The sequence below is a fragment of the Planococcus citri genome, chromosome 3 (genome assembly GCF_950023065.1).
Source record: "Planococcus citri chromosome 3, ihPlaCitr1.1, whole genome shotgun sequence".
Taxonomy (NCBI): domain Eukaryota; kingdom Metazoa; phylum Arthropoda; class Insecta; order Hemiptera; family Pseudococcidae; genus Planococcus; species Planococcus citri.
The window spans coordinates 53,188,133-53,209,033 of record NC_088679.1 but is presented as its reverse complement, the minus strand read 5'-3'; the positions used below and the strand labels follow the sequence as shown (position 1 = coordinate 53,209,033).

At 33.1% G+C, this 20,901-nt stretch overlaps 1 protein-coding gene across 3 annotated transcripts in view; it reads left to right on the top strand.

The window, feature by feature from the left end:
* LOC135840474 (suppressor of lurcher protein 1-like) overlaps positions 1-20,901 on the top strand; it is a 275,632-nt gene that overhangs the window by 120,940 nt on the left and 133,791 nt on the right. For 2 of the 3 annotated variants that reach the window (XM_065357041.1, XM_065357039.1), the window contains exon 1: positions 16,580-16,770. The exons of the other annotated variant lie outside the window; for it this stretch is intronic. The gene's annotated coding sequence lies outside the window, so the exon portion shown is untranslated. Of the gene's footprint in view, positions 1-16,579; positions 16,771-20,901 lie in introns of those variants that run through there. 3 annotated transcript variants of the gene reach the window in all.

Below are 20,901 nucleotides of genomic sequence, written 5' to 3'. Positions count from 1 at the left end.
AGTTGGGTAACTTGTCCTGCAGGAGATGAAATAAATGTTCAAATTATTCAAAAAAATGTACTCGTAATCAGATCATGTTTAAAAACACTCATCAACTTTTCTTCAAATAAAAATCTTTTACGAACGAATTGATTCACTTTTTTTGAAACATTTGTATAGCAATTAATCTGTTTAGAATCGAGTCGAATCGAATCATTTACGAACGATTGGTGAATGGTGATTGATTAAATAAATTGATTGATTTCTTTTTCTTGGTGAATCATTCGCAAACGGATCAATTAATTTACGATTGATTCGGTTTTTGTGAAACTATTGTATAGGAATTGATCTGTTTTCAAGCGAAGTGAATCGAATCGAATTGAATCATTCACAATCGATTAGCAATTGAACATAATGATTAATAGTTGGTGAATCATTCGCGAACGAATTGAATCGTATGAGTGACTCGTTCGCGAACAAATCGATTGATTTACTTGATTTTTGGTGAATCATTCGCGAACGAATTGATTTGTATGATTGACTCGTTCGCGAACAAATCGATTCATTTACTTAATCTTTGGTGAATCATTTATGAAGGAATTTGAATAATTTTTGGTGAATCACTCGCGAACGAAATCAGGCCATGTTTAAAAATTTAAATGAAAATTAAACGATGCACTCTGTAGGTGAAAGAAAAAAAATGAAACAACAAACGAGAGAAACAAAATAAGTTTTAAGAGCAAAAATTTGGTATAAAAAATAAAACGTGATGTATGGCTATTAAAAAAATAAATGAGGATTCAATTTTGCTAAATTAAGAAAAAAAATTGTTCTTTCATGTTTAGATGTATTTTTTTTCAACTGCCCATTCTGAGCCTTAAAACTCTTCATTAGAGAATCCCAATGAATTTTGTATCAGAAATTTTTTGATCATGTTATTCAATTCACCCTTGGTTATTCATTGATCCGAAGTGTAGCAGACTTTAGGGTTTAATGGAACACCCTGTACATGATGCTATTCGAGCCCTATTCATCATAATACGTTCCTCAAAACTATAGTGTATCCATCCCATATTAAGGTAGGTGAGTTCAAATTGAAGTACACAAACACCCATTAAATCTGCTTTTCAATTGTATTTGAGTATTGTTTGCTATCGTCATCGCAATAGGTATGTAACTGATGTAACTGGGTAGTAGGTACCTCTTCGTATACCTCCTCGTACTTTTCAATTCATGTACCAATCGTAGTTTTCAATTGTACCTACGCAAATTTATACAGTGCCAGCTATAATTCTAAAAATGTGGCAAAAATTTCACTCGTGTCATCAATCATATTGTGCATTATGTGTTTTCTGTTGTTCTACTTAACAGTATGTTGCAATGTTGACGATGTCATCGTATTTTAGAAGAATTCGTCATTAATGACTTTTAATGTGTGTTTTGCAGGTATTGTTGGCCATAACCACGTATTGTACGGTAATATTACAGATTGTCAACAAGAATTGAGTAAACGCTGATAAAGAGGATTATTGGTCGTTTAACTGCCGACTGCATGTTGAACCGCATTTCACGCAACGTTGATTTACTTTTGCTACGATCAATTACACGGAACTGCGTCTATTAAGGATGATAGGTACGGTAAATGAGTAGGAAGTGTATAGTAGTTGTACGTCGCATCCCTCGTCTTCTTCGTCGTTTATTCGGGTAAAATGTTTGGTTTATAAGTGTACATAATTTACGCAAATTTCCGCGTTCTGGTTGGGTTTCGAGAATTACATCGAACGATTTTCTTCGAATTGTCTACTCTCTTATTTTAGTGTACGTTGTTGTTGACACAACGGAATAAATTAAATTACGTTTCTTGAACGAAAATAAAACGCGTTTTACACTTAATATTCTCGCCCAACGATAAGTTACACTATAGCTATTGGAGAAAAAAAAAACTTTATAAATTTTTATGTTGCAGAAAAAAAAGTTATGCTTATAGGATTCTTTTCATTGAACATAGAATACGGTTCATCAATTCGCAAGTTCGCTGCGAAGCAACTTTTAAACATTTGTTGAAAAACGTGGATACTGTTAAAAACTTTCAGCTCCTTTTATTCTTTCAGCGTTAATTAAGATTTGTTGGAGCGAATATTCAATCGAAAAGAATTTATTCAAATGGAAACGGATTTTTGGCATATTTAAATGAGTATCGTAGATGTATCATTCGACATTTTTGATTTACAGTTTTATTCGATATGGAATGTGCTGGAAAAGAATATGCTCACTTGGATTATGTAGTACGTGTTACACCGCCGATAAACCTTACGTATACTGTACCGTTCGAGAAGAATTTTTCAAATGGCTTTGATGGGTTTTTTCTATCTTATTATGTATTTTAGTCCGATTTTACGTTTCAACCGTTTTATGAAGAATGAAGCTGAGGCTGAGTGATTCTTATGAGGAATTTTGACTGGTTTCGGTTTCATCTTCAAACTAATCGGTTTTCTAGAAAAATTGGTCTTTTTTTTGAAGAAATTGATTTTCTATTTTTGTACCTATTTTTCAGTTGTTTTCAAGTCATAACTAGGAGATAAACGGGACCCACCTGATTATAAATTCGAGAAAAAAAATTCAAAATTGAAAAATAGAAACGATTACAAATTTTTAATGGTCAATTTCAGGCCTAAAAAAATTCCGGAAAATTATCATTTCTAAAAATTGCTTTTCTCTCAACCAAACCAGCCAATACCCAACAGTCATCGTATGAGAAAGAGCAACGCGTGCGTGGCAATAAAATTGCATAACCTGTTTGCCGTAAATAAGAGGTACACTTTTTCCGAGAAAAAAAAATACCTTGAATTAGGTCGCGAATCGAGTTGATATTTTGCTCAGAGGAGTTTCTCGGCCCAAGGAATCCATTTCTGACGTAGGTTTTTTTTTCTAGAGGGTTCTCTTTTCCGAAAAAGGCCAATTTTGGGGCTCAACAGGGGACCACAAAAATAGATTGATGCTCCAGAACTGTTCAAAGCAGTTCGAAACCGTTTCCAGTCGATTTTGAGGGTTGAAAATGGGATACATACCACAAGTTTCTTGGTATAATTTAGAAAAAATTCCCCATTTTTGGCCTAAAGGCTATAGACGGATAAGTATGGTGAATTTGCCCCCGAGAGCTTCTGGGTTGATATTTGCATGGAAGGTGGGTACCCTTGAGCAAATGAGCACCTTCCGTCAGGAAAGTTTCAGACCCCTACACCCTCCCGTTTTTGAACCCCCCCTCTTTCTGAAATTACAATAAAACATTTTTTTTCAGCCCCATGTGAACCGATTTTTTAATTTTTTAGTATGTTGTAAACATTCATAAGAGGTATCCCCACAAAATCGTTCACCCCCCTTCCCCCATATTTTCCCCTCAAAATGGCGCTTTTTAGCTTTGTTTACCCATTTTAGCGATGACCATGATTCGGCACAAAAATGGGAATAGCATTTTTAAGCGTGTTTTTGACCCCTAAGAAACATATATTTTCAAAAAAAATTTGAGGTGGGCCGTGGTCAAAAATTGAAAAAACTTACAGAGGGGTAAAAATGGATTCTGGTGTAAATTATTGTTTTTGGTAAACGAGGTGTCGTTTCCATATGAATCGAACCCCCTGAACACGAATATGACGTCCAATTTAATATTACCCTCATCCATACCCCTCCAGTGACTCTGCCCCCCTACCTCAATTTTTACTATATTAAAAGTTGAGCTATTCTTATAATGTTGGTGTCATTTTCATATGACTCGAACACCCCGAACACGAATATGAAGTCCAATTTTATGCTATCCTCATCCACACCCCTCCAGTACCTCTGCCCCCAACTCAATTTTCACTATATTGAAAGTTCAGATATTTTCATGATTCGTAACCTCCAAAGACATTTCAATCTCTCTATAAATTTTCGTTCTAATGTGGACCTGAAGAATGACAAAAGTAGATGAAATTTGTCTTACGTTAGTTTTGAGGTGCTCGACCAGATAATCCATCGTTCCAAAAAACAATGGGACACTTCCGATATTTTTTGATCAAGTTTGCAGATTGAAAATAGTCTTGTGGGTGATGCTAGATTCACCGACTCCCAGTCCAAAAGAGTCCATTCACTTTGATTCTGGTTCTTTTCATGACTCTTCAATCCGGCTCACTCTCAACTTCTTTCGCCTGATAAGGTGATTGATAAATGATTATTATTAATTAATTAATCATACGTTACCAGCACTAATATTATTTTTTTGGGGTTTTATGTACCTACTAGTCTTTTTATTGAATGTGTGGCATTATTTCTTATTCAAAAAAATCAAAATTCTTTCATTGGTCGATTTTGAAAAAACGATAACTCTTATAAATAGGGCTCGGATTTTTTTTTTGCAAAATATGTGGAACTGGCATAATTTTTATCTTTGGAGAATAAATATTTTTACGTTTTAGGGCATATTTTGGCATTTTTTTAGGGAATATGTCAGTCCCTATTTAGGGTGTTTTTTTTTTTATCTACCGTTTTTAGGGAAAGAATATCTGAGCTCTGATTATAAAGTAAGTAGGTAGTTGTTCCTGGAAAAATTTTCAGAAGTTCCAACAATTAATTTAACGAAATGAAGAGTGATATTCCAAAACTCGCTTTGTCCATTTTCACAACTTTTTAGGAAAGAGGAGAAACAGTTCCCCTTTAAACGGGTAAATTGGCTTTTTAGGCGAGTTTAGCACTTTATTTGGGTGGATTTATGATGTAGGAGTGTAGGTATACACTTCATCTACTAAATACTGCTGAAAAAATTTCAATAAAAATGGATAAAGCGCGTTTTGGAAGATTATTTTTAAATTTTTTTTTAGCGAATTGGCTATTTAGGTGAGTTTAACACCTAATTTTGGTAGGTTGATGATGTAGGAATGTGAGTTACTACTTCATCTACCAGGTACCGCTGAAAAACGCACTTTGATAAAAATGGACAAAGCGAGTTTTGGAATATCACTCTTCAAATGGTAAATGGGTTTCAGTTTTCAACTCGTAATTCATGATTGTAGGAATGATCATTGATTATTTAGCTATAAATTAAATTTAAAAATTTTCAGTTTTGTACCAAGACGTGAGCCGAATTTGTTAAAGCTAGAAATTGATTCCATTTTTTGGGATTTCGTTCCAAGTTTTGAACTTGGATTGATTTTTCTTTCAAAATTAAAAATAAAATAATTGCTCTAATTAAATTGATCATAATTTTCTTTTCAAAAACAATTGAAATTGAATTAAGTAATTATACAGTGGTGTAGGAACTTGGTATGTGACAGGACTTGGAAAATTTTTCATTCAAAACAAATATAAAACCAAATGAGTGATAAACTGAAAACTGAAAAGTGATGATTTGATGAACGACTGACTGATTCATTTCAAGTTTGGACTGAGAGTCGGTGAATCCAGCACGACCATAGTCTTCCATCCAACCAGTGGAAGAAATACTTCTTCGTGCGATAATTCGAAGTCTACAGCGAGGTTTCTTTTTTGTGCATTAATTTTCAATACTTACTCGCCTTCTTCTAAGAAGCATTGCATGTGAAAATTTATGATTGCTGCAGAAAATTGGATTCCCCTTTACTCTGCACTTTTGAGGGTTTCAAAACCCATGAAATACATGATAGAATTCGGAGTCGAATTTTATTTAATGGTGGAAGGAAGCAGAGTTTCCCTCTTCTGTTCAAACAATACCCATCGTATTCGTATTTAATCGTCCGTTTGCGAAAATTTCGAATAAATTGACAAGTTTATCGGCAGAATGTTCATTTCTCAAAGAATTATGTTAAAAAATAAATAACTAGGCGGGCAGCATCGTTTTTTAATAAATTCACCGGAGCATGTACAGCTTTAACGAATCTTCTGCGGCTTTTCTGCTCATCATTTAAGGTTTTACGGTACAACTTTTTAAAAGATGTTTTTTAATTACAAATTATTTTTAATTGATGTCGAGTTTTTAATAAGACACGAACAGATGTCTTTTTTTTTCTTTTAAAATAATTACTGACTCAGTTTATACTTACTTAGGTACTAGGTAGGTACTTCATTGAATATAGTGCGGTACGTCGAATGATTCCCTCCCTCCTCCTCCAAACATCACACGCTGCGTTGAAATAATCGAAATTATGGCATGTGTCGTATGAAATGGGTGTTCAAAATTAAACAACCGAGTATTCATTTTTAGCAAATACATAGATTGTGTATCAAAAGTTAACAAAGTTATTTTCGTCATGTTTTTAATAAAAAGCTGTTGGATTTTGACGATGGTAACGGCGGTTGCGAGCGTGCTTTGAAATTTTAGTAGCTTACAGTTAATGAAAGTTCTTGGTTTATGGTCTTAACTTTCTTAAAAGATTATAGGTGCCACAGTGAAACCGAAGAAAATCTTATGGACTAACGTGTATAATATTCGTTGTTAATTAAAAAATTAATTAAAAACTACCTATTTACAATGAGACCAAAAAGGTAAAACAAAGGTTAATTTGGAATGCTTCAATTTTTCGTCGACGATTTATTATTTGGGTAGAGGTAGGTACCATTTTCTTCCCGCTGTCCTTTTTTTTTACCTACCTATACTTGTTTCGGTTCGGTTAAATTGTTACTGACGCTAATTCCCACGTATATAATGGTAAACAAATTGGAAAATATATGGAAACTGGAAAGCTCGAAGCACGTGCTATATTGCACCGATGTAAAATTCAAATTAACCAAATAAAATCACTTTTTCTACGCGCCACAAACTGATGAAAAATTAATTTGAAATTTTTCCTACGTTGCTGGGTGGTTTGCGTCGTCGTCAGGAAGAATACGAGTATAGGTACCTACACCATCCATACGATTTCTATGGAACTTTTCGCGTTGTTCATTATCAGCTCACACACGATTACACGGTAACGTTATTATACCATTAATTACCTTATAAATAAACGATATAGAGATGGCTCGTGTGAGAGATGGAGAAACGATCTTGCCGTATCTATTGCTGCGAGCCCGATGAGCTCGGATTCATTGAAAATTCTATAATACTACAAGCCATACGACATTTACATTTTAGCTTCAATTATTCATCCTTTGTTAAAACTATTCGTTGGTATATTCGGTTATGCTAATTTTCGCATTAATTTTATATCGAATGCGATAATAGTTTATTAAACGGTACATCAGCCGAGTGTTCGACTTCACGCAACAGTGTGTGTGGAGAAATTAAGATGAAAAATAACTCTGCTGCGGCCGGCTTGTTATAGAACATTTTATACGTTCGGTGTGTATGATCAACGGTCCCTTTATTCGAGAATATCGCTTTTAAGAATTTTAAACAAGTGTTTTGGAAAGCATAAATTTTATCTGATTCGTTGTATTAGAGCGCTATAAGAAAATAAACTAGGTATTTATATAAAATATTGCCATAATTTTTACACTTTCCAGTTGGTGTAATTCTCATAGGCTCTAGAACGTATACATCTTATTTGATATATGTGATAAACAATTTACGTTAAAAAGGGTTATTACTTTTTACCTCGATATACTTAGTAACTACGTTTTAGAAAAAATAAAACAACCTGCGATGGCTTGAAAACTGAAAATTAATGTACGTAACTCATTTTTATAGTGAAGATTTTTTTATCCAATATTCATTCATTATTGAGAAATTGGGGAGATAATTTCTCATTTCTTGTCCGAGGTACCATATAATAAAAACTCAAAATGACGAAACTATATGAGTTTTTAGAACCATCTTTCTCCTGTTCAAAAAGTCTATAGGTACTCAATATTTTCCGATGCTATTTTCGAACTTTTTTTCGAAAGGCCTGGAACAGATCTCACAAGGGAGCTACCCAAGGTCTGACACGCCGATCGAAAAAATTTTTTCACAGGCGGATAGAGCATCAAAAAATATATTATGAGCCAACATTTTAGCTGCTGAAGTTGATGGGGGGAAAAGTTACGGGGGTTTGAATATCGAAAAATCACAAAAATACACAAAAATACACTGAAAAAAGTATAAAAATTGAAATCATTCGGCACCATGTTCGCTTCAGCAGCTAATTTTTTGGCCATGATATACCATCGATATTTGGGGGTGAATTTTTCCCCACCCCTAATTTTGGGCGAAACTTTCGAAAGAAAATCTGGGGCATGTGATATATCGAATTGTATGTTTTTGGTGACGCTGAACACGAATATGACGTCAGATTTTTGATTGGACCCCATCCACGGCCCCCAGCACCTCCCCGAAGGGGGTAACAGTTCAAAAAAGGGTTTTGTTCGTGTGACACATGAAATAGTATGTTTTTTGTGACGCTGAATACGAATATGACGTCAGATTTTTGATTGGACCCCATCCACGGCCCCGAGCACCTCCTCAAAGGGGGTGAAAGTTCAAAAAAGTGTTTTATTCGTGCGACACATGAAATAGTATGTTTTTTGTGTCGCTGAATACGAATATGACGTCAGATTTTTGATTGGACAAGTTGCTGCGATCCGCGTTAAAATTAATCTACCTACTTCAAGATAAAGTCTAAATTTTTTTTCAATTTTTTTCACAATTTTTATGTTTAGGAGTTTATTTTTGACAGAAAATGTAATTGAATTTTTTTTCGCTTTTGAATATAAATGATGAATTATTGCGCAAACCAAAAATTATTGAAAATGATTTCATTTTTTACGAGTAAAAATATCATCCCTGGTCAGCGACACAAAAAACATACTATTTCATGTGTCGCACGAATAAAACACTTTTTTGAACTTTCACCCCCTTTGAGGAGGTGCTGGGGGCCGTGGATGGGTCCAATCAAAAATCTGACGTCATATTCGTGTTCAGCGTCACCAAAAACATACAATTCGATATATCACATGCCCCAGATTTTCTTTCGAAAGTTTCGCCCAAAATTAGGGGTGGGGAAAAATTCACCCCCAAGGTCTTACACGCAGATCGCGGCGACTTGTCCACTATAAGGCGTCATATATCGATGGTATATCATGGCCAAAAAATTAGCTGCTGAAGCGAACATGGTGCCGAATGATTTCAATTTTTATACTTTTTTCAGTGTATTTTTGTGTATTTTTGTGATTTTTCGATATTCAAGCCCCCGTAACTTTTCCCCCCATCAACTTCAGCAGCTAAAATTTTGGCTCATAATATATTTTTTGAGGCTCTATCCTCCTGTGAAAAAATTTTTTCGATCGGCGTGTCAGACCTTGGGTAGCTCCCTTGTCAGATCACCTACTTCAATGTGCCTAATCGAACTACACATTTCAACAAACTTGAGCCGGACATCACAAGTGTAATTTTTGAAATTGAATTTAAAGTTTTGAAAAAAAAATGATTTTGAAAATTTTGAAATTGAGTCGTCAATCTTGATCATTCACAATTTGTCATTACGTATTCACTTCACGAAGCCCGTAATAAAAGTTACTTTTTTTTCTCTCAAAGTTGGGTACCTACTTTGTTTAAAAAAATCCTTATCGATTTACAATACTACACGACCTTCAATTGATGAAAATTTTCGACTACTTTTGCCCTCGCTTCCTACTTTATTTTTTGAAAATTTCCATGAAATAGAAACTTTTTCAAAGGTTGTGTGTTACTTAGTTTGACAATTCTGTATCTATATCTCGTAGGTTGTACATATTTTTTGTTTTTTATTTTTGAGAAAAGAGAAGTGTTTTGGCTCTAATTTTGGTGAGGAGGGAGGCGTAGGGGACAAAAAAGGGTAATTTTTGTATATCTACCTCGAGTTCGGCTTTCCTCCTGCCAAAAAATTCAAAAATCCCAAAAAAGTAACTATACCTACTTTTAATACAGAAAAGAACTGAAAAAAATTCACGAAGGAAGCCAGAAATTCAAATTTTGGAATTTTTGAAAGCAGTAGACATTTTGTTTCAGTTTTCTGTGATCAAAAAAAAAGATGATAAATTCAATTTTCAAAATATCTAGAAGGAGTAGATTTTCCAAGACTACAATTTTTGAAAATTGGTTACTTTTGGCTCAAAATGGTACTTGAAGTTACGTACTATTTGTGTGTTCTTTGGTAAGAAATTTGAAAATAGGAGAAAATTTGGATTTTTATAGAAATTTTGCCACATGCTCGACCAATGATGAAAACAATTTGGTTTCAAAATATCAATTTTTCGGGGAGAATATTTCTCATGAACCGATTCTATCACGTTTACAAAGTGATCTGTAATCCTCAGTTTTTCCAGCTGGAATTTACCGGAAAGGTAATGTACGGAAATCATTAATCAAACATTTTCAGCAGTGTGACAGCTAAATTTATTCACCTTTGCTGAGAGAAACTTCCAATTAATAGAAAAATAGAAAAATATTTCTGAGTCTCTAAATCAACGAGGAAAGGTGGAACTTGGGTTTGGGAGCTGTCTGTGCCATGCAAAGAACTATTTTATAGCAGTTTTATAAAAGTGATTTTAAAATTTTCAAAAATTTGAAAATAAATTTTAATGGTTGAAATTTTAGTTGCCCAAATATGAAACTACCCATCGATGTAGAGAAATTTTGATGTAAGTATTTCTTCTTTTTGATCTGGCAAAAGAGAATGGAAAGAGGACCCCAAAATACCCCTCCTGAAAAAATTTAAAGTGCTGGAATTTATTTTTCGATTTTTGGTCAATTTTTAAACATTTAAAGTTGACTCATTTTTTATGAAAATTAATCGAAATTTGTTAAAAATTAACGCAAAAGACTTAGCTTAGCTTTTATTTATAGGAATCTTATTTTCAACGTTACAAGTTTATTGGTGATGATTTTGAACCTTTCTGGAGCCTCAAGTGGATTTCTGGATTCTACATACAAGGCGAAAATGAAATTCAACACTTATAAACTTGCATTTACCATATTTGTGACTCTTTTGATTGATTCTAGGAACAAATTTTCAAAATCTTTGTGACCCAATTCAAATTCTAAATTTTTTCCAGCGATCATTTCTGAAAGGAAAAAAAATGTAAAATTCGTCGTTTGCGAACACGATAGAAAAAATAGCTGAAATTCGGATTTTATCCTATTTTCGACCTGATGAGGCGATTGGTGATGGTTTCGAGCCGGTTTGGAGACTCCAGCGTTTTTTCGGATTCTCCAGTTTTTGCTAAAAAATGCTGTGAGTGGGTTGAAGATAAAATCCATCAACATCTATAAACTTGAAATGAGAAATAATCGTTGGAGAAAATTAGTATAATGTATCATTGTACATATCATATTTCAATTGTTTTCATTGATTTGATTGAATTTTTTCCCCCCATGAATCGCCTATGCTAAAATTCTCTGCATTTTTTAAAAATATTCACTAAAAGTCTATAATCGAATCATTAAAAAAAATATGTGTTTGTAAAAAACGTTTTTCAAAAATGATGTTTTCTCATTATTTTTCAAAATTTTGCCAGAGTGTGAATTTTCCCCATGAACGTATGTTTGCTCACTGGTGAATTTATTTATAGTACATACCTAGGTAATACATAGGTACGAGTAGTTGATGGTGACTTTCTTATTTTTTCATAGGCGTTTTTCTTTTTCTCGAATGAGGCCCATTCTGAAACATCGTTCAACTTTTTTGTGTCGGTCATGTAAATAAGTACGTAGGTACCTTAAGTATAAGTTTTTTCAATTCAGTGGTTCGTGGAAAAGTAAAGTTGTCCTTCAGTTACTAAAGATTGTGATCGAGGTGGTAAAAAAACGACGCATAAATTAGAAAACCGTCGAACAAATACAACATTTCTCACTCGATTACCCTCGGTCCTTTTTGCTAAACATGTAGATAACGCCTACGTTCTCGCCTGACTCGTGTAACTCAATTATCTATCTGTTCGTTGTTGAGCATTTTTTAGCATACGTTCGAGCTACTCACCTGTAAATTACAGCTAACGGAATTAATACGTAATGTAATTGAATGCCAGATTGTCATTATGAGTTATATATACGTGTCACATTTAGTAAAAACAACGTTTCAGCTGAACTTAAACCCATCCTGGTTCAGTAGTTGAAACGAAAGTGTCACACGCGTCAAACATTATAAACCCCCCGGAGAAATATTACGTTGCCTGTTTCAAAGCTTTAATCAAAATTTCGTACGTCTACATATAACGTGCTATGCTATAAGGAAGGTATGGTACGTTATGTAGGTAGTATAGTAGATAGGTACGTATAACTCTACCTATGTTATAATGTTTGATACCTCACAAGTTATAACTATTATACAGAATAAAAGGCATGTAGCAAGAAAGTTTTATTCTTTATGTATTAGGTATGTTTTCAATAGCGTACGATGATATTTCACATTGGCACCGCATCCGCAATTAAGTTTGTAAACTTTAAGCGTGCCAACTTCATAGATAAGGTTTTAAAATAGAAAATTTCTCTGATAAGGAAACCGCGAATACGAGATTATTAAAATTATAAATGCAAGTATCTAATTCGTATATATAAGTATGGAGGTAATAAATGTTCGAGATAAAATAACAAAACGAAATAATAAGATGAACCGAGTGCTTGTGAAATTTTATGCATAACAATGAACTCGAAGCTTTGACTTCATAAAGATGAACTTTCAAATGTGGATAGGTTTTACGTATGAAATACTTTTCGCCATGTCTGCTTCATTATTTTATAATTTGTACTACGCTTTTTGTGCTAAAATGTTGCTTTTATTTTAATATATATCTACATTATACATTGTGTGCTCGGTTCTTGATTACAATGATGCTAGTTTCCAAATGTAAATAGGTGAAATGTAGCGTAATTTGGAAGGAAAATGTTTTCTACTTTTTGAGTACTCAGCTACCTACTTACTGGAAATAAAGTAGGTAGCATGAAATTGTCGATCACTATAAACTTGGTTGATGAAGAAGGAGACATTTTGAATGATACATATACGCAAAGATGACAATTTTTTTAAAAATACGATTTTTATTAAGAAAATGTAAAGAATGAGAAAAATAGAAAAAAATCCAAAATTTTGGTAAATTAATGTGAGGTTGGAAATCTTTTCCAAAAAAATCAAATGAGTAGATATATTTTTGAGTTCTTGAGCTAAATTTCGAATGGGCTGTTGATAAATTAGTTAGTTCACAATTTTGATTGAATTTTCCAGATTTTCCAGAAATTATTCAATCTTGAATAAACGATCAGACGACGTAATTTTTAAGAGATTTTGAATGAATATCCTTTGATTTGATTTTGATTTTTCGAATTTTGAATATAATCCATTTACCTTGAAAATTTTTAATCCGGTGGTCTGTAAAATCTGACCTTGTAACGATTTGGTACGTGAATTATTATCCAAATTTTGAATGAATAACAAGCGAAGTCCAAAGGATCTGATAAGAGGGTTTCCAAGATTGTATGATTTCTGTTTAGTGTTGATGAGTGTTGTTGACAATGTTGACTATTGAGAAAATTATACAGAAACAAGCAACAAAATTGAGAGTAGCTATAATAGGTTTGTTTTTTTTTAAACAAGGATTCTTGAAAATCTGGTTTTTGGACGTTTTTTGAATATCTTTTTTAAACACTTTTTAGATCCCCACCTCAAACTTTCAAAACATCAGAAGTCTTCTCTCTTGAAGTAAAATCCAAAATCCATTTTCAAAAGCTACTATTCTAGCAGATTCTCGTGAATTTTAAATCCGTCAAAATCCAGATTCTCGAAAATCTGCCAAAATCCGTGTAAAAAAACAAACCTAATATAAATTGAGACAGATTATCGTCAAATGAATGAAAAAAGAGTTACAAAAGAGAGAAAACAAATGGGAATATTACGTACATTATACTTAACCATAACTAAAATTTAAAAAAATTCCAAAATGAGAAAATTAAAAAGATCATAATTTTTTTGGATTTTGACAGAGCTCAGAGAAAATGGCGATACTGTGTCACTGTTGTTGTCACGTTGAATGTTTCCGAATTCAATTTATTCATTTAATTGAAGATTTCGTGGAAAAACCACAAATAATGTCAAAAAATCAAATTTTAAAGAAGACTAAAACTACCTGCATAGCCAGGTATTACCTATTTCAATCTTATTTTGGGTGACTTTTTCATTAATTTTATCTCAGTTTACGTTGTATGTATACAGGGGTCGGCATAAGTTAGTATTCCGATTTGCACAAACGAAAATTTTTTCAAATGAAAATGAATTTTTTTTCTGTAGTGACATAGCGAGGAAAAAAACTATTATTACCTAAGTGTTGGTGGGACTTCCACGAACACAACGCACTACCTACAAGACCTTCTATCTACTCATTACACACAACAGGGTGTTAAAAAGAACGCATCAGTTTTCGAATACGAATACTAACTTATGCCGACCCCTGTATATTGTACTTAAATCACGATGGAGGATTTTTTTTTCGATTTTGAAAAATAGTTTTTCATTTAAAAAAATTGCCACTGTCAAAAGTTACACTTTTTCTGTTACTGTCATCGAATGAAAATTTGGAGGGAATAATAATTACGATACTCGCTTTTCTAAAAAAAAAAAAACCTCTTGCCAAGTCCTCTGGACCTTGTTTGTTTGATTTTGAAATAGTTTTCAATAATTCAAGAAAAAAAAATGATGCAAATTTACCTAAATTAATGTCTCGACAATTTTTGAGAAATTGAGGATGCTCTTCTCATGATGTTGTGAAGAAAACCTGAAGTTGTAATCAAAATTGACTGAAAACCTGGTGAAAAGGTATTTAATCCACTGGAATGATGAATCATCTGCAAGAAAAAGATGTAAAATAAGTTGCATACTTAGTTTGTCGTAGGTAAATACTTATTAATGTTTTAGTTGTGTAATTTAAATAAAGAAGTAATGTAAAATAAGTTGCCTATGCAGTTCACCGTAAATACTCTCGTAGGTGTACGTACGAGCATAAAGTATTAATTTTTTGGAACAAGATTCCCCAATAACAAGATAGATATTCACTTCTATCGCGTTTGGGAGCCCCCCTCTTTCCATACTTTTTTTTGTCTTTTTTTATGTTCAGGATTTTCAAGATCCTTGGAACAGATGACAGATTTTTTCTGAAGAAAAAAATGATCATCAGGACACTTGTAAATACTCGCCTTATGATCTTGATCGAATTTCCAGGAGAAATTTAAATACTTATTAACTATTTTTTGTTTTGTTTTATTTTAAGAGGTGATTTTAGACATGAATTTTTTCTACATTTGAAAGAACTTGTCGTAAAGATTTTCAGGAGGTTTAGCTCAAACAATTTCAATTAGAATCAATTTTAGACAGTCATCGAACGATATTCCAATTCTCAATAGATTACTTAGAATTTTTGACTTTGTTTATCGACAATTTCGTAAAAATTTTCAATTTTCAATTTTTGATAGATTGCGATTTTGACTGTATTTCTTGCCGTTCTGAAAAATATTTTCTTTATTTACGAATTTTAAAAATATTGTTGAGATAATTTTTGTTCTTTGAATAGATTTTTAAGCAAAAATGGGAAGATTATTTGGTGCGAAACGTTAAAATTTATTTCATGTAAGGTAATTTTTTTTCCATTCATATATTTTTATATTGAACCTAATATGTTTTTTATTGGGTAATGTAATTTTTCTAGAAATATATAGTTGAATGAGCAGCGAGCTCTGTATGTCTACGTATTCAAAAAAATCCAGAAAAAACGCATAGATAGTTACAAATAACGAAAAAAGAAATATGTACTTACTATTAAACGTAGTCTAACGTACTTTTTCATTTTAAATAGCCAATTTCCTTAATCAGGCAAAAAATCCATTCGGATGAAAAAAAAATTACCACGGTATTATGCGTTTTTTAGTAATTACATTGCTTCATATTTAATAATAAGAAAAGAAACTCGAGAAAGGAAAAAGTGCATAATAACGAACGTATAAAAAAGTTGAAATTTTCATTCCTGTGATAAGGAATGGTAATAAATCACGAGTAATAATGGAAAAAATGAACCTTATAATATTTTAGAATATATAGCAAAAACTTGGAGATATTATTATACTATATATGTATGTAGCTCTACATACGTTAGTTGTGCGATTGAAGGGGTCGTCGTCGGTTGGTTGTGTAATGAGAATCTCGGTTGTAACTTATTCGTATTTGCGAAGAAGAAAAAAAGAAAAAGAAAAAGAAAGGAATGTTCTCCTATTACTTTATCTGATTATGATTCATTCGAAACATTAGTATTTCTCTCGTTAAACGACCTAGACGTCGCATAATAAAGAGTACTTTTTCTTTAAAAATTAATAAATGTAAATTCCTAGCGAGACTAGCAAATTTAAATACCTTAATTTCTTTGTAACTTTTTACGTCGTTGAAAAAAAAAAACGAAAAAATTTCGCCAACTTAAATCAGCGTCTGCTGAAAATTAAAAAATTTTGCTTTCGTAATATGATGTGATATTTATTATGAAATTAACTATAAAAATTCCGACTGTTCGGAGCGAATAAAATGCATGCACACCTACTCCTAGTTTTTTCAATAATGCCAACTATAAGGAGTAACTTGAGCTTATAGCGATATTGCTTCGTCAAAGGGTGCAAGTGCGCAACTACTTATGATCGGGTCGCACGGAAAAACCGTGAAGATTTTCACCACTTCAGTAGTTACCTTTGTGGTTTAGTGTCGACCTGGTTCGTTTTTGAATGTTGTAAAATTACCGGATCGCACGTGATTTTTTTGTGTACGAGTGAAATGTTTCGGTTTCGCGGATGATTTTTTTTGACCATTTGAACGACATTTTTCAGGCAGCGAAGTAATTTTGAACTAGTTCAATGGACAACGAGTTAGTAGATTTTTTCTTCTTCAAATAATTTATTGTAGAGTAATTTTTTTATATAAAATTGGAGTAAATTTTAATTTTTTTTTTAATTTTGAAAATTTATTTTCACGTGAGAATTTTTAATATGTCGATCATTTTCCCCTGTTTTTTGAAGTGATAGTCAACTAAGATCCTCTATTTATCTGTGCTCATAAAATGATGCGAATGATTAAATTTTTTGCTCGAGTGTAATTTTTCAATGATTATAATCTACAACGTGATCATCGTGATCAATCACTACCCAAGTCAAATTATCGTAATAAAAATGAAAATCTTCGAGACCAATCTAGAACGTATTTTTGCAATTCTCTGCGGAAGAAAATTTGTCAACTCGAATAAACTGAAAAAAATCTCGAATTGTAATAGGCATCTCTTCGGCAATTAAACGTCATTTAGTAGTAAATAGTCGAAAAGGAAATCTTGAGCCATGTAGGCAGTTTATTCCAACACAGTTGACATGTTGGTTCGGTAAACGACAATCATTAAAAATTTTAAATGCCGTATAAAAACGCCAAAAGTCATTAAGTAATTTGAACTTTTTGCATAAAACTAGCGTTTTTATTTGATCGTTAAAACTGGGAATTTTCAACGGGTTATAAATTTTAAAACGTTATAAAATCGAGAAAATTTACTTAACTGACATTGTAAAAAGTTTAGTACGAAGCGCGTTAAAATGCTGGAGAAAAATTCAACGTGAATCGAAAACTAAGAGTGAAAATTTCTTCGAGCAAATTTGTTATACCGGAACGAGCTGAGCTATCGTAGCGTTGAGTGAGAGTAGAATTAAAGTACTTTCAGAAAGAGGTTATACCGCGAAATTACGCTGAAAAAAAATCTCGAGGAATAAAATTTTCATAAAAAAAAAAGATGATGAAATATGAAGTCTTTACGGCGATAAGATCTTTTGACATTTTCTAGCAAAAAGTAGAATTTGAAAAATCCTACGAAAATAGCATATAACGTTGTAGATTTCGCGTCTAGAATATGAATAAAGAATAAAACCATTTTACAAATCCGCGTATGTACAAAGCTTTATCACAACCGGCATGCTGCATTCAATTTTACACTCGTGTCTACTGCTAAACACACGCTGCGTTTTTATTCGTCGGTTTTCTTTTCGAAGAAGAAAAAAATCACCTTCGGTTGAAATTTCTCGCCGCGAGATAATACCAATTTTTATATGATCGATGAAAATTCATTTACCTCGAGCTAAGCGTGTCATCAACGTGGATGAAAAAAAAAAGGCCTCGACGTGGAAAAATACCCACTTGATACGTAAATTTTCTTATCGAATATATTTCGCAAACGTACCATATTATAGGCAGGTGAGAGCGAGCTGTGTACTTTTACCGATTCGAGTGTTATTTGTAAAAAAAATATAAACTTTTTAATAAAATGTATTTTCAATTTATAGGTATGCGGACGGTTTTTACGTCGATTAAATTTTAATTAATATCTGTTCTGGTGGTATTCGCCAATACCTCTTCGTTGCTTTTCACCGTTGAAAGATAACTCTTGTGATAGACGTTTTTTCCCCCTTAGATTATTTATTACCGTAGGCGTTTTCCGTGTATATTTAAATTATCGACGAATTGGCGGCTTCAATAAGTTTTCTAATTAGTACTATCAATCAATGCAGCTATACGAGCTTAAGTTTCGCCAATGTATAAAACTTCGTTAAACTTTCTACTGTTGTGAGAAAAAAAATAAGAGCGAAATTGATTCAACATTTCACGTTTATACCTATATCGGTATCCTTTTATAGACATTTTTTTTTAACACCTGGTAAACTTACAGGCTACCTTTTGTTTATAGCAATTTGTGAAATGTATATTTAATGTCGTGTAAGCTGATGAATGAGAGGGCGATAGGGGGGATAATGCCGTATTATGTTGGATCGAATTTTGTTAGTCTTGTTTTTCGAAACTTCAATCAAAGGGGAGGGTATATAATAATAATGATGTATTATACCTACTTGTAGGCAGCACCTCGTAAAATCTATGGATTTCTTGGTCGAAATAAAACTTTTCCAATTTTTAAATGATTTTAGGCATTTTTGAAAAATTAGGTACTTAGGTATCGGGTGTTAACGAACCCAATGTCAGTTTTTTGATGACAACAATTTCAATCCATCTCTTCAATGGGGGGGGGGGTTGACTATTTAAAATTCTCAATTGTAAAAATGGTTCTTTTGAATGCCCAAACTGACCACTTTGAAAAAATAGGTTTCCTGATGTTTTTTTCCAACGTAGTTTCAGCATATTGTGAGCATTCGGTTTTGGTCCTTTTTATACTGTCAGGATCGATTATCACCAAAAAAATGCCATGCAATCGATTCCTTGTATATTCCCACCATTTAAAAAATATGAAATGTCTCAAGAAAAAAGATATGAAGAAACGGCGTGACTCGCGAATAAAAGGGGAAGAGAGTTGAAAAATTTTCGAGAAATTTTCTCAAGTTACCCTTCCGATATTCTTCCTCTCGTGATAAATTATGAGAATTGCGTGAACACGAAAATGAACTTAGAATTAAAGGAACGACACCAGCACCATAATCTCTCCGTATCATACTCAATCTGATCAAATTTAGGTTCTTACACAGGAGTTGAGCTATATTAAGATTTTTTAAAAATCGTCAACCCTGAAAGTTTCAGATTTTTGCATGGAACAAATTCCTGAAAATTTCAGAATCCGAATCGTGTTAGTTTATGATGTTTTAAAGTAATCAAGAGAAACGAAATAGAAATATCATTTTCAAAAAATGTTCCATTCGTATATGAGAATTTTGCCAAGTAATCTTCTTTTCGAGTTCAAAAACCTTGATTAATCGCCTGAACAGTTATTCCTTTCGTGCGGAGTCCTCAAAAGTTTAAAAACACGAAAGAAATTAAATGGAAGACATTTTCATATGGGTAAATTATTATCAGTCTATACCCCTCCCCCCTTTTCAAGAAAAATTTTGACCTCCCGCTTTGGGGGCACAGAGAGACATTGTGGGGGGGGGGGGGGGCAAAAAATAAGTTCATACTTGTGCTTGGCAACCTCAAAAACATTCCATTTGATATATCTTTCGACTTTTTGATGATTTTTTGAAATTTTGGCCCCCTTGTTGAGGCACAGAGGGACATTGGGGGACCCAAAAAATAAGTTCATATTCGTACTCAGCGACCTCGAAAACATACTATTCGATGGATTTTACAAAAATTTCAGCATGTTTTCAACATTTTTTCATCCAACTTTTGTTAAATTTTGCTGAAATTCATGATTTGTTCTATTTTTTGAATATTAGTCAACTCTATTAACCGGATTTAATGCTCTTTTTCACTACAATAAGCGATAAAACTTGCATGCAAAATGATGCAACGTTCCAGTCCAACAATTTCCACTCCATTAGGCGAATTTCTCCAAGTTGTGTGGTACCTACTTGAAAAATCAAGCACCCCCCACCAACCTGCGGGGAGGGTTGAACCTGTTCCAATCACGACCGAGCCCCCAACCCATCTCTGGGTGAAGTGTAAAGGGGAGTGATTTCGTCTAGGGCCCCTAGTTATATGCCACAAGGTACATGGGGATATTTGTGGGGCAGTCAGTGCACTTGCTACTGGTTTCTCTGCACCGACTGCCCACATCATTTAAGATTGTTATTATTCTCTAGGTTATCTAAAAGTATTATATTAAAGCTATCTTTAACTAATGTTATTTCTCCAATCTGTCTTGAATTTGACTTGACTGGATTGTTTTGGCTGCAATTAGTTTCGGTTTCTTGAAGTTTGGATAAGTATACAGAAATTTTTATTTACATCCTAATAACTAAAGTCTAGTTCGGTGGTGTTTGTCATCTTCAGGTAGCTTGGCTTTTCAGGAGGCTGCAGACTGACTGTAATTGGCGTACTCTTGAAGCACTCTATTATGGAGTCACTTGGAGTGCCTCACCAAGGGCCATCCATCTGATCCAGTCCGCAGCCTATCTTCGGGATTGCAAACTTCTTGATCTGTAGGTCTATACATTTTTGAGCTAGGTTTCTGAGGGTAATGACAAAATCTTTTATAGTAGGTTTATGTTTAGCTTTTTCTTTCGTTACCATACATAGAATG